The sequence below is a fragment of the Lissotriton vulgaris genome, chromosome 4_1, assembly GCF_964263255.1.
Source record: "Lissotriton vulgaris chromosome 4_1, aLisVul1.2, whole genome shotgun sequence".
Classification (NCBI taxonomy): Eukaryota; Metazoa; Chordata; class Amphibia; order Caudata; family Salamandridae; genus Lissotriton; species Lissotriton vulgaris.
This window is the reverse complement of record NC_141691.1, coordinates 425,813,982-425,829,555: the sequence shown is the minus strand read 5'-3', so window position 1 is coordinate 425,829,555 and position 15,574 is coordinate 425,813,982.

Below are 15,574 nucleotides of genomic sequence, written 5' to 3'. Positions count from 1 at the left end.
ATGTGAATCTCAAAGTCCTGGCTAAACTTCTAGCTAATAGATTGGGAAATATTGTGATGACACTGGCGCACTCAGATTAGAATGGGTTTATGCCTGGTCACGTGACATTGGCTTTGCTATTGTCTCGCTGGATGACAAGGCGTTTGAGTCTGTGGAGTGCCTGTTTCTTTGCGGACTCCAGGAGAGAATGGATTTTGTCCCAAAATACTGGAAATGGTCCGGATGCTATCTACACTGCCTGTACTGGGGTAAACCGAATCCAACATTGTGTACAGCTACAAAATTGTTGGTTTGGATCTGGAGGAAGTTAACTAAAGAAATAGGATTGGGCACTCGACTGACCCCAAGAATACCATGGTGGGAGGGGTCTAGGCTCCCAAGAGTGACAACCTTGAAGGGCTTTCGATGTTGGGACAATATTGGCATTTCAACCTACCAGAGTTTTGGGACACTAAAAAGGTGGTCCTGTTTGCTCACTTGCAAACAGAATATCAGATGCCTGCAACGCTGTGGTTGAAATATTCTCAACTGAGAGTCACAGTATACTCACTGCTATGAAGATGCGGGAGGACTCCATGGGCCTCATTAGGATATTGGTCAGAAATGCTTCAAATGGAATCCGTGTCGAAAGCCTTGTTTCCGACTGACTCAGAAACATATCCAACCGACCGATTATGATAGTCAAAAAACATTCGGTTGCTCTGTCTCGGTTCTGACTGGTATTCAGAGAAACTGAGTCAGCCGAAGCCGACTCATACGGCCCTACGGACCGCATTTCCGACAGATGCAGTATAACGTTGGATTGGGACAGCCTTTCTGACTCACTTTCTCCAACACAAATCGGATGTCAGAATCCGACTTTGGGGCATGTTGCACATCACCTGGAGACCTTGGGTGGAGCAGCTGTGGGTACCCAGTGGTCCCCTCTTTCCAACTATGCACAGTGTGGCAGGCACCATAGGGTGCCCACCACTGGGTGCAAATTTTTCCACACCCACCCTTCTCTCCAATGGGAGCCTGTTGTCACATGCTCTGGTTTTACCTTTAAACTGTGTTATGTTAGCATGAGCGTGTTAGAAGTTTAAACGCCATTTTCCTTTTCTGCAGCCTCTGCACACGGCAAATTTTGTTATTAAAGCTTTTTGCCTAGTTGGATATTTTGCTTCACACGAGAATAACATGTTTGCTTATAAATATCAGCCTTGCTTGGTAAGCTATGTCTGCACAGTGAGTGCCGAGGCCTTCAAGGTTATTTCAACACAGTGCTTGTTGTTTGGATTGATCAGCGCACTGAGTAGACATAATATATATGCAGCTGTGGCCAACTTTGGGTTTAGGCACGATTGATAATGCACCACACAGAGCACGAGAAACACACTTGATGAATATCCATATGCAGAGAGTTGGTGCAGGAGATGATGTGATCCATTTCTGCTGAACCCAAAGGTATGGGCCCACCCTTCTAAACCCAAAGAGACCTTCTGTAGATATAATATAATATACTAGCTAGGGAGGGTAAACAGAGGTTCTATTTGGATTTTTTCCCTGTAGCATTTTAACATGCTTTCGCCTTTTGTATTCTATGGAATAGTAATCATGCTGTTAACCTTGTTCCTTGTAATATGTTTGCTTGTATTAGCTAAGATACTGCGTTTGGGAACACTGAGTTAGAAATAAGCATTTCAAACTAGCACGTGTCCTCATTTACTCCTGGTTCTGGATTGGTATGTTAGTATAACGAAAGAGTGTTCATGTGTTCCTGCATTACCTGTGGTGTTCTAATCCATGTTCGGGGTTGTCTAAATCATTGGGGGTCGGTAAGAACCAAAGAGACACTGATTGCTAGTCTAGTAGGGGATTTTGGATACTAAGGTGAGTTTTGGCACACCCTAACTCACTGAGGTTCTATGTCTCTATGCACAGTTCTGTAGGAACAGAATCCCTGCTACACTGTGAAGTCGGTCAGAACACAGGCTCCCATTGAAGTCAATGAGAGTGTGACCGAATAGTGTTTGGAAAGTCAGTCAGTCGGCCTCCTCAAATCCTTTTCGGTCGGAAACCTTTCCGCAAGCGAATCAGTCTTTCCAACCAATATCGTAATGAGGTCCCATGTTGGAGATGAGATTTCTGGAGGGGTCAGTAAAGGAGAAACTAATCTCCCTAATATATGGTACTTTGAAGATTAACACACAAACCCCCTTGGCTTTCCTTCCAGAGAGATATTCCTGGGATTGTGGGGACCTTGATGGAGACGACTGGCGTGAGGCACTCATGTTTCCGCCAGCTGGGACGATGCTGGCATTCCTCTGCCTTATTCAAATCAGATTTTTACAGAATTTACTACACACTTATGCTGCTTTACAGAGTGGAGCGTGTGACCAGTAGGGAAATTTCTTACATACGCTCTGGAGCTGCCCAGAGGTTAGCAGGTTTTGGGCAGCAGTAAGGGAAACATTGGAAGTTGCAACAGGGATCCCCATGGGGTTTCAGCCTGGACTGGTGCTGCTAGGTGTATGGGATTCAGAAAAAGGGGTGGTGATGGACAGAGTTTCTGAATTAAACAGAACACTCATACCCAGTCAACAGATCAGGGCTTGATCCATCACCGTTTTTTAGCTCACTGCACCATCCCAGCTCAGAACCTGGCTACATGCAAATTAGTCTGTCCCTCACCCAGTGCATCATGGGAACAGGGCAGACCAAACTACCAAGCCAATTCTTATACTGGGAAGGAAACAAGCTTCCGGGGACCGGTTTCTGGCATTTCAGCCGTCTTCGGCCCGGCTTGCTTGAATCCTGATGGTGCAATGAGCAAGGGACTCACATCTGAGTATACCCTTCCACGCTTATGGTGGACAAAACGATTCAGAAAAGGGGGTGGTGATGGACAGAGTTTCTGAATTAAACAGAACACTCATACCCAGTCAACAGATCAGGGCTTGATCCATCACTGTTTTTTAGCTCACTGCACCATCCCAGCTCAGAACCTGGCTACATGCAAATTAGTCTGTCCCTGGCCCAGTGCATCCTGGGAACAGGGCAGACCAAACTACCAAGCCAATTCTTATACTGGGAAGGAAACAAGCTTCCGGGGACCAGTTTCTGGCATTTCAGCCGTCTTCGGCCCGGCTTGCTTGAATCCTGATGGTGCAATGAGCAAAGGACTCACATCTGAGTATACCCTTTCACGCTTATGGTGGACAAAACGATTCAGAAAAGGGGGTGGTGATGGACAGAGTTTGGGAATTAAACAGAACACTCATACCCAGTCATCAGATCAGCTCTTGATCCATCACCGTTTTTTAGCTCACTGCACCATCCCAGCTCAGAACCTGGCTACATGCAAATTAGTCTGTCCCTGGCCCAGTGCATCATGGGAACAGGGCAGACCAAACTACCAAGCCAATTCTTATACTGGGAAGGAAACAAGCTTCCGGGGGCCGGTTTCTGGCATTTCAGCCGTCTTCGGCCCGTCTTGCTTGAATCCTGATGGTGCAATGAGCAAGGGACTCACATCTGAGTATATCCTTCCACGCTTATGGTGGACAAAACGATTCAGAAAAGGGGGTATGGGGGCAGATGATAAAATGTGACACCATAACTTAGTCAACCTAGGGTGCATGGTGGCAAAACGGGATATTACCAGAAAATGGAGCTCAAGGATTGTTAATCAACATCAAGAATAGCTGGATGGCATGGACTACTGTGGGAAAATGAAAAAGGAACTATTTTGAGGTAGGAGGTGTAAACAGAAATGTGAGAACATTTGGGGCTACTGGGTCTCTGGGTATGGCTGAAAGGGGCATTTTTCAGGGTGGTACCTGCTGCCTGAGGTAGAGTTCATTATGCAGGCACCAAACGGTGTGTTGAGCTGGACCTGTGGTCTGCTGGATGCTTGTAAAAGGATGCAACACTGTAACATACGGAACCTGATTTATTTTGAGAATAAATGGATGCATGTACCATAATGGGGATTGTGTTTTGTTGATACTGGATACAACTAATATGTGCCAACTACGGTCTCCATCCCTGACCCCACCTCATCATCCATTCTTTGCTGGACTTCTACTACTCACTATTGAAAGACAACTTGGGGCCCCTCTGAGTCATGTGATGGAACTGGTACCTGGGCAATGTCCAGTGGGCAATGGTTCATTTGGCGAACCTGCAATGTCGTCTTTCCTTGCTAAGCCTAGAGGGGGATTTTAAAAAGAGTCCTGACGTTGTTGGAAGGTTTCTTCATCCATGGGGAGCAGAATGGTATCACCAACAGGTTAAGCATTATGGACAGGCTTGTCTACAGAAGGTGCTGTTGGTCCCTCTGGTAAGAGGTAGGAATAAGATACAAATAAACCATCATAGAATTTGACATAAGTGTTTATTGTAACATTCAGATAGTTTTTACAATAATTTTATAATATACAGAGAAATGTGGAACATATGTTTTTACAAGTTAGTAAGGCCATATTACAGTATTGTTGCTTTTCAAATGGCTATACCTGAACATTCTGGGCAAAACCTCAATATTGACTTGGGGGCCTATTTGTGGCATAGTACACAATGCAGTGCAGCTGGGTAGCTTGCTGACCTACTCTGCTTGAAAGAGTGGGTGCAGGAAAAAGCCACATTTTACATATTGTGATGCATTTTGCTTTCTGCCAACACTACTGAAACATTTGCTTCTTTATACCACTGCTGAGACCATTGGACCATATTCCAAGGGTGCCTGCTCTAGCCATCAATTCGCACCCCATCACTAACCAATACATGTCATACATTGTTATTGTTCTCACAATCCTGCCCTTGCTGTACTGCTTTGGATGCTATTTCTGCATATTGTGGCCTTGGGGTCATATTTGACATACATCCACACAACTCTACACAGCAAGCAAACCTGCTAAACTGCAGGAAAGTGGATAGGCATTCATATGCCATGATTTAAATTTGGCAAAGGACAACTTTAGTTTCCTAGCACACACACAGTCATCTTCAGACTTCACACCAGTAGATACTGTGAACCATCTCTGATGGGTATAGCCACCCTCAAAAGTATGCAACAGCTGAAGCTCACTCCAGTTCCTCAGAACCCAAGGTGCTCATCTGCAATGGACTGCAAATCTCTTCACTCATCTGCATACACTCTTTTGAACTAGAATATAACTCCTCTGGCACTCATCATTCAGACCCTAAGAATTTACACAATCTCTTACGCTTATGACACCCAGATCATAGGGTAACTCTTCGGGGGCTCCAACACCACCAACAGTTGTTACACTGTACCACTAACCTAGACAGATGACTTTATATGAGAGTAATGGCTCAGCTCATTTACAAACTTACAAGATGTTGGTGCTGATATTCTGCAACATGAACTTACCCTGGTTGCCCACATGACTAGACATCAAACGCCAGCCATCCCAGAAATCTGACATTCTTCTAGACACCTATCTCACCATGTGACTTCATAATCCCAGTATCAACTCCACCTCCTTCCAGATTATTAGAAATATCAGATATTTGTTCACATGGCTCCCTCATGACATCTGTGAGACTATTACCCAGGCCCTCATTACATGTAGACGGTAGTATATAAATAACCTCTACTGCTGCAGGTCTGCATAGCTGCTACACAATCAATCAATAAATCAAAGTACTTGTAAAGCGCACTACTTACCCGTGAGGGTCTCAAGGCGCTGAGTGGGGGTGGGGAGATGCTACTGCTTGAAGAGCCAGGTCTAGAGGAGCATTCTGAAGGTGAGTAGGTCTTGGGTCTGCCATAGGTAGGTCGGGAGGGTGTTCCAGGTCATGGCGGCGAGGTAGGAGAAAAATCTGCCGCCAAAGGACTTTTGTTGGATGCGGGAGACAGAGGCGGTGGCGAGGCTGGCGGAGCGAAGCTGGCGGGTGAGGGTGTAGAAGCTGACTCTGCTGTTCAGGTAGGCTGGTCTGGCAATATGGAGTGCTTTGTGTGCGTGGGTGAAGAGCTTGAAGGTGATCCTCTTGTCGACGGGGAGCCAGTGTAGGTCTCTTAGGTGGGGGGTGATGTGGCTGCAGCGGGGGACGTTGAGGATCAGTGGGCCGGAGGCATTTTAGATGCGTTGTAGTTGACGCAGGTGTTTGGCTAGGATTCCTGCGTAGAGTGTGTTGCCTGCTGCTGACGATGGCCTGTGTCACTGTTCTTCTTGTTTTGGTTGGGATCCACTTGTAGATCCTGCAGAGCATGCGGAGGGTGTTGTAGCAGGAGGAGGACACGGTGCTGACCTGCTTTGACATGGAGAGGGAGGAGTCGAGGATGAAACCTAGGTTGCGTGCACGGTTGGTGGGTGTCAGTGCTGGTCCCAGCGTGGTAGGCCACCAGGTGTCGTTCGAGGCCAAGGGGGTGGGTCTGAGGATGAGGACCTCCGTCTTGTCCGAGTTCAGCTTCAGACGGCTGTTCCTCATCCAGTCGGCAACAGACTTCATTCCCTCGTGGAGGTTGGTTTTGGCGGTTTGCGGGTCCTTGGTGAGGGAGAGGATGATCTGGGTGTTGTCGGCGTAGGAGATAATGTTGAGGTCATGTTGGCGGGCTATTTGTGCATGGGGGGGCCATGTAGATGTTGAACAGAGTCAGGCTGAGGGATGAGCCCTGGGGGACGCCGCAGATGATGTTGGTGGCTTTGGTTTAGAAGGGTGGGAGGTGGATGCTCTGGGTTCTGCAGGAGGGGAAGGACGTGGTCCAGCCGAGGGCCTTCTCTTGGATTCCGGATATTTGGAGGCGTGTCTTTAGAGTGCGGTGGCAGACCGGGTCGAAGGTGGCTGACAGGTCCAGGAGGTTGTGAGCTGATGTTTCGCCATTGTCTAGTTGGGGCCTGATGTCGTCTGTTGCAGCAATGAGGGCTGTCTCGGTGCTGTGGTTTCTTCTGAATCCGAACTGGGAGGGATCAAAGATGTTGTTGTCTTCGAGGTGGAGGGGCCAGTTGCATGTTGACTATTTTTCGATTACCTTCACTGGGAACAGGAGTAGGGAGATGGGCCGGAAGTTCTTGAGGTCCTTGGGGTCCGCCTTGGGCTTCTTGAGGCGGGCGCTGATTTTGGCGTGCTTCCAGCTTTCTGGCAATCGGGCTGTTTCAAAGGAGGTGTTGATGACCATTCATAGTTGGGGTGAGATGGCTGCATCCCCTTTGTTGAATACGTGGTGAGGGCACGGGTCTGACGGGGATCCTGAGTGGATGGAGTTCATGACTGTGTGTGTCTCGTCGTTGTTGACGTTGGCCCAGGAGGTCAGACTGCTGGTGTGGGTGGTGTTCGCAGGGGCGGTTGCGGTGTTGAAGCTGTTGTCGATGTCACGGATCTTGCGGTAGAAGATGGTGGCCAGTGAGTCGCACAGTTCTTGTGAGGGCGGGATGTCATTGGTGTTGGCTTTGGGGTTAGAGAGTTCCTTCATGTTGCTGAAGAGCTCTTTGCTGTTGTGTGTGTTGTTCTCCAGGTGGTCTTTGAAGGAGGATCTCTTGGCTAGTCTGATGAGGTGGTGATGTGTGCGGGTGGCGTCCTGGTAGGCTGCGAGGCTGTCCGGTGTGCGTTTGTGGAACCATTTCTTTTCCAGTGTCCGGCATGCGTGTTTGGAGGTGTGGAGCTTGTCGGTGAACCAGGTGGCTTTCTTGCTGGTGTGGCTGTTGGAGGGTTTCTTGAGTGGTATGAGGGTGTTGGCGCAGCACACGTTTTTCTGATGCAACGCTGATGCAACACAGCGTTGAGTAAGAATTCATAAATATGCAGCCTAGATGGCAGAATTGTGTGTGTGATGCTTAGCTGCCTAATTGTGCATCAGTGATAGCAATTAAGCAGGATAATGCAATTTTCCATAAATATGGTGCTTTAATTCTCTCTCTCTGCCAAGGGGCTCATCATAGCAACTTTGAGCGCTGCGTTGTGTTTCATTGAACAAATGGTCTGAATATTTTTATTCGAAGAAAGCACAAGGTTTTTAATTAGGACAATTATAGTCACTGAAAAGGACTCACCATGCAAAGTGCTACCACATACCTATAATATTTAGCAACTAGATGAACACATTTTATGCCATTCTCTAAAATAAACCAGTGCAAACAGCCATTTGTGAACATATTTCCACATCTAATTAGTTGTACTAAAGGCCATCCCATGGTAGAGTAAGAGTTGGTCTATACTTATTTACAGAGGGAAATGGGAGAACTTGCAAAAAGAAGTCAATGTTAACAAATTTGCCAGATCACATGGAAATACAAGACATATATTCTTACCAAATACAGAGGTAAGTTACATTTTCAAGATGGGTCTGGTGAAGGACCACCTCCACATTGAGGGCCACTGGAGAGTCACTTTTTATGCTCTAGTGGCGCAGTCCGCTGGCCCATGTTTACAAGGCCACGCAAAACCCTTTCACGCAGTACTCTGCATGAAAGAAGAGTTCCATTGGTGTTGCTTTGGGTGTTCCCACCCAACTCTCATGGAATCTGAATATAGAGTGTTTTGTAAACCTAGGAATGCATCAGATTCCTACTGTTCCCCGGGGAGGCATAAGGGAAGCGCAGCAACGAGAAATACCTTTATTACCTATTCGTTTTTCCTTTTTCTATGTGTGCTGCAGAAAACACCTCTTGGGATTGTTTTTGTGAAGGAAGTTGTCCCTTCAGTTGAGGATGGACTTTGTGGTTTGAGCCTTAAAAGTAGGTGCATGCATTTAAGCACTACATGACACTGTCGCATTAAGAGTGCTCGGGCACAATAAGTGGAAATAGAATTAATCTCTTCTTGGCAATTCTGCTCTGCTCATTACCCTTTCAAGGAAATTCCAACTGTTGGCGTTTACAGGTCAAAAACACGTCATATATTTTGGATTGCAAGCTTTTCAGAGCACATTTTAGAGGAGATGAGGTAATGGCATTTAGTCTATCAGGACTTGTAAGAGCCTGTAATAATTATCAAAGTTGTGATATCGTTGGCAGTGGAAATTCCAATTATTTGCTAGCTTAAGGCAAGTTTAACAGCTTTATGTTAGGAAATCATGTAAATAGCCTAATTAATACACTTTGCCGTATGCTCCGCTAGGAAAATTAAAATAATTATGGATTTTTAACTGGCACACCAATGACAAATGTACATACCCATTTTCTGAAACCAATATTGCACATTTAAGTCCGTGGTATTTAAGCACAACCTTCTTTAATATTAAAGAAAGAGTACATGGATGCAAACTAGTTTCCAGATTAGAAATGATCTTAAGGAAAAGAATATGAGGCTCTTCAGTGCCCATATGTGATCGACCGAAAACATATGCTCTAATGGAAATTTAAAAAATGCATATTTTCACACTTTGTCATCCATGCAATAAATGCCACTTTTAACACAGAAGTAAATATGTGTCAATTCTCGGTAAATGCAATTGTGAGCACATAGTTCCAAAGTAGAGCCTTAGGCAATATCTAGTGTATACATAGGCAGCACAGAGAAAATGTTCCAAAGTATAATCAAGCATTGGCAATGCCAATACGTCTGCCTTATGAATTAAAATGTTTTTTTGTGTTATTGATGAGTTTAGGTCCCGGGGCTAGACAAACACAGCTGCTCAGCGCCAGGATATTCTCATGGGTGATAGTGAACTTTACAAATACACATAACATAACAAGTCATCATGCATCACTATGTCATTCATCTTTGCACTTTTGAATCCGTTCATCCATCCTGTGAGTCATTTCTGCATTCACCATCTGAAACAAAGTAAAAAAACACACACACAAACTCAAGAACATGAGCTGTGTTATTCTGGTAAGAAACATTCCAATAAAATGATGAGTAGCAAATAAATCTGACTCACCTCGCGATCCCTGCGCTCATAAAATTGTACAGCTCATTTCTGACCTGGTAGCTGCCCAATTGAAATTAATTTTTTACGTCGCATTTAGGACTTCTGCCTTTCCAAAAGACGCAAAAGCTGGACCATTTCTGCTATTGCTTAAGAAAGCCAATATGAATACAATCTATCCCAACAGCTAAAATACTGGAGAAAGAAATTAACCTTTAACCCCTTCCATGCTCATGATGAGCTCAGCTCGTCATGCAGTACAGTGCTCCTGTGCTCATGACGAGCTGAGATCGTCATGACCACACCCGTTTTTATTGCTGTCCAGCACAGGAGGGGAAGATCTCAAGCAGCGATGTGGTTAATTATTCGCCTTCCTGGATGGTAATCAGCTGCTTGATGACTCCCAATATGGGTTCTGCTAGGGGCATTCTATGGAATCTTCTCTTATTGTAGGTACACAGATGGTCAGGGCCACAGTTGATGTTGGGGGCAAAGGTACCCTCTTCCTTCTCGACCTTACCACAGCCTATGACATGGTCAAACATGACCTTCTGATTAATCGGTTGGAAGACCTAGGTATTAAAGGGGGTGGTTTGGCACTTTTTAGATCCTTTCTTACAGAACAAAACCAGACTGTGTCTATAACCGATTTCACATCAAAACCATTTTCCTTACCTTGTAGAGTTCCCCAGGGCTCCTAGGTGAGTCAAACTCTTTTCAATATTTATGTTACTCCACTGGATGCCATGGTGAAATCGTCCAGTCTATCAACTGTCTCATATGCGGTTGACACACAAATTGTTGTCTCTCTTTCTAGGAATGTCCCTGACGTAAATGAGACATTCCATAGTAGCATGTGGTAGGTAAGTGCTTGGATTGATGCAAACTGCCTTAGACTGATCTCTACAAAAACAGAGGTCATCTTCTTTGGGAAAAATGCCACGTTTTTGAATCCCTCATGGAGGCCGGATGGATTTGGTTTGCTCCCGGTTCTTGATTGATGACAAACTGACTTATAAAGTTCGTTCAAGTCAATAAGGTAACTTCTAGAGCCTTCTTTATGCTTTGGATGATCAGGAAAATATCACTGTTTCTCCACCCACACCTGCTGGAAACAATGATTCCTTGCCTTGTAATGCCCAAGTGGACTATTACAATCAACTATATACTAATCTACCTAAAGCTTCCTTGAAAAAGCTGCAGACTGTACAGAATACAGTGGTGCGGCAGCTGATGAAAATCCTGAGCTTTCAGTCGGCATCACAGGCTTTGTTGAGCCTTCACTGGCTCCCTGTGCATTTAAGGAATCATTTAAAAACTCACTCTATCACATACCAGGCGCTTCTGGGACAAAGTCCTGACTTCGTAGGAGAAAAAGTCAGATGGTATGTCCCTAAGAGAGCTCTTAGGTCTAGCTCAGCTATGAATCTGGTTGTTCCACCTGGTAAGCTCTTCTCCTGGGTGGGTAGGAGCTTTTTGTTCTGCCCGACTCAAAACTGGAATCGCATTCCCCTAGAAATAAAATATGCTCCCTCGCTCGCTCTCTTTGGAGTTTCCCCAAGATTTTAAAATCATGACATTTTACTAAACCCTAATTGTGTTCATTTTGTTGTTTGTTTCTCAGTTCTAAGACACCTCAGGATAATTGTTTACACTTTATAAAACCCACATCAAATCAAATCAGATACATTAAAGGGATCTATCAAAGAATAATCTTGAAAATATAAGGATTGGTCAATCAGCCTTGACACTGAAGCACACTCATTTTCAGATGGATGTAAACTTGTGATCAGAAAAAACCATCATTCACCAGGCAAGAGATCCAATGACTGATGTGGACGCACATCCATTACAATGTCATGGATGGAAGAAGAGTGTAAATGACACTCAGACAGACCATTGACAGAATAGAGCTGACCTAAAAAACCTCTATCTATGTCTATGGATTTAAATTGCTATATGGATGGATGCATTTTGTAAATTATATGTGTATTACAATAGCCTGTTGGATAGCTAAAAAGAGTTTCTAGCAAGACTTATTACAGTGCAAGTCTTCTACCCCTAGGGCTTGTCAGATGCATTAACAAATACAAAAAGCAAAGGTAATCTGTGGCATTTCATCTAACAGAAAATACCTATTTGTAGGCATTAATATAGAGAAATAAAAGTTTACCTTTAGATGCCTTTTGAGTTTAACATACACTTTTCACAATTATTATGTATGGCCTACTGCGTTTATCATAGTTTTTCATAATACACAGATCAGACCTATTGCAAGAAAAATATTTATTCTTAGTTAACCAATCAGACCTCCAGCTGTTATCATTGGCTCTGCACCATATTCATTTATTTATTTATTTAGAAGGTTTTATAGAGTGCGAACCAGACCCCTGGGGGTATCACAGCGCTTTACAGGCAGTGAGGAAAAATTATCAGGTACACAAAGATTCAAACCAATCTAAGTGTAAAAACTGTGCAAGCAAACATCAAACAAATGTGGTAGAACAAATATACTAACACGTTATTCAAATAAGATAGAGAGATGGGTGCGGGCCAAGAAATCGTCAGGACCGGAGGGTTATTTGTTTGCCCCCAAAAAGTCATGGTATCTATAGATGATGATCATGTGAATTTTTTCATGAAAATCGCCTTTACTTCCTTTTTGAACACTGAGGTAGATGTGATATGTCTGATTTCTGGAGGTAGTGCGGTCCAGATTCTGGGAGCCATCCCTGAGAAGGAGCGTTTATATGTTTTTGACTAATTAAATCTGTGTGGCTTCAGTAATACGTTTTCTGTACTCCTTGTGTATCTCTTACCACCAGAGATAGGTAATTTCTGTGAGAGATAACTGGGTGTCTTGTGGTGAATTGGCTTTGTGAGTCATGCAGGCTATTTTTGGGTGAACTCTAGCTCCCATGGTAGCCACTTCAAGGCTTTTAAGGCCGGGGAGATATGGGTCCTTTTTTTTAAGCCCGTGATGAGTCTAGCTGCAGCGTTGATGGTGGCTCTGAATGGTGCTGTTGTAACTTTGGGGAGTCCACAAAGAGAGACGCCACCATACTCAATCCTGGGAATCACTAGATCTTGTACAGCCGTCTTGTAGTCATTTTTGGAAGGAAGGGTTTAAGTTTCCGTAGGATATTAATCTGGAAGTTTGCTCCCTTTGATGCGTTGGCAATATGCTTATGCATGTTGAGTTTGCAATCAAGGGTTATGCCCAGTGATTTTGCTGAGTAAATGATTGTAGGTTGAGCGTTGAATGCCGTGAGGTGTTTGAACCAATCCTGGAGGAGGGGTATTTTGGAGGGTGGAGCAATAAGTAGGAATTCCGTTATTTTGCTTGCTGACCCTCTTGTGGATTGACCTGCCGCCTGTGAACTTTGTGTCCTTGCCGGGTGGACGCCGGGGGTTAAGCACCCTGCCTCCCTCTGCCTCGCTGTAACCTACCACCATTGCAGCGCGGCCGCCGAGCGGAGTGCAGGCTCTGAACCACAACTCCCACCAGCCCATGCGCCCGCGCTGTCTCAAACCGCGCCAGCAGGTGCATAAAATCAGCATAAGCCCCGCCTCGCGGGACGCGAGTGGGACCTCTGTGGCCCTCGGAGGCCAGAGGAGGTCGGGCCGGGCCCATTCTCTTTGGCTTCGGTTGGGATTGATTGTGTCTATCTCTGAAGCGCATTATGGCTCTGAGCCCCATTAAAGGTACACCTATGCTAGCAGGGGGGCCTAATAGAAGAACTCTGGATAGCTATTTTCCTAGGGCACCTTTAGATACTGATAGGGAGCGCGCACTAACCGAGCGCTGGGCTGTGCGTCGCCGCTTGGTTGAATCTATCAAAGGCAGTCGCTCTTCCCCGGATTCCCAGCGGTCAGTTATATCAGTACATATGACTTCACTTACTTTAAATGAGGACCCCGATACATCGCATTCAGATAGTATCCCTAGGCTATTTCGTGAGACAACTTCTTTATCCGATATGTCCAAAGTCCAGCCAACTAACATCTCACCATCCCTTAGGAATTTAATTGTAGTGGTAGAAGCACTTTCTGAGCCGCCCCCACTAGTAGATGAGGTAATTAAAAAAAAGGCTAAAAAAAAAGACACCCAAAGTGCAGGGTTCACCGCCAAGGAAAAGGAGAAAGAGGAGGAGTGATCCACAGAGAACCAAGATTAGTCATGCTGATTTTGGTAAAACCTCTAAAACCCCAGCATCAAAGGTAGTCAACACGGTAGGCTTAGTTACTCCACCACACATACCGGTAAACGAAACACCGTGTCCTGCCTTACTAGGAAGCATGGAACAGCTAATTAGATCTTTTACACTCCCGATTGTTGAAAGACTAAAAAATATGGAGCAAAGGTTTGGGATCCTAGAGCAGGCAATCAGTATAAATACAGGGCTAATTAAGGACCTAGGGAAGACGGCATTGCCATGTTCAACTTCTGCATTACCTCCATACCCTAACTCTCATAAGGAGGTAACTAAAATCACCAATCCAACCACCCGTCAATAACAGAGGGCTACCCCTCCTAAACTTGTACACAAACCGGTGCAGAAAGTTGTTAGAGAGGTCCAGATGGGAGATGGAATAGCCCATCCAGTTATTGTACAAGATGGGAGGAGTGGTAATAGCCCAGCTGGGGCAGAGAAGCCTAAGGGACGCCCAGTGGAATTGCCTCCAGAAGCAGTACCGTTTGTGGTGGTCCTTACGGGAGTTCCAACACTGGTAGAGGGTAAAAGGGAGGGCTTCTTTCAGTTAAAACACAAAGTCATGCACTGGCTTAGCCAGCATAGACCACTCCCCCATAATATAAATGGAGAGATTCTGCATGTTCGGCGTCTCCCTTGGTTGGGAAACAAAATCAAGGACATTGAGGGGGACATTATTGTTGTTAATTTCAGGGATCAGGGAGCTGTTAGACACATTTTAGGCTGGTTCCCAGGTAATGGTAGCAATTCTATTATTCCTAACGACCTGACGTATTTCTACCCAAGACCCCTAGTGATTCCCACAATGCATCCTGGGGCTCTAGCCTGTCACCAATTTAAATGTCCCATATCCCTTAAAAAACGTTATATGCCCCATGTATCCTACTGTACGGCCCCTGATAGAGTATTTGGGAGGGATACTGTTCCACCTAGGCAATATAGTACTAGGTGGACAGACCCATCGGGTCCGCTCACGCCATTGGAGGTGACGAATAGATTCAACGCCCTTTCAGGCATTGATGACTGTGATTGGCAGATTGGGTTCTCTGGTAGTTCTCTGCCCACTGCTGAAGAAACTAGGGCACTTGCAAATTATAGTACCATAGCCAAATTCTTGGCATCGGAACAGGCATCTCAGCTTCCATTCACTATTCCTCCTGTTGACCGATCTATATTAAGCGGTGAGATAGAGGAAACGGTGGATGTGAATACTAATGCTATCAGTGAACCCTCGGGTCTTCGGGACTGTGTATCAATTAAGCAAGGCTCAGCCGATTCACAAATTAAAATTCTTTCCTGGAATGTGGCGGGATTGAAGAGTAAACTGCCCATTCCAGCCTGGGGTTCCTTCATGTCCTTACATGATATCTGTATGTTACAGGAAACCTGGGCGTTGAAAGAAAGCATAGTTCCTGGTTTTGCAACTTTTAACGTCTTAGCAACTATGGGCGGTCGTGGAAGGCCATCGGGTGGGTTGTCCATCTGGGTTGTCACCCATTTGGGGGTCCAGGCAACGCATATTAATACTAATTCTCTAGATGTC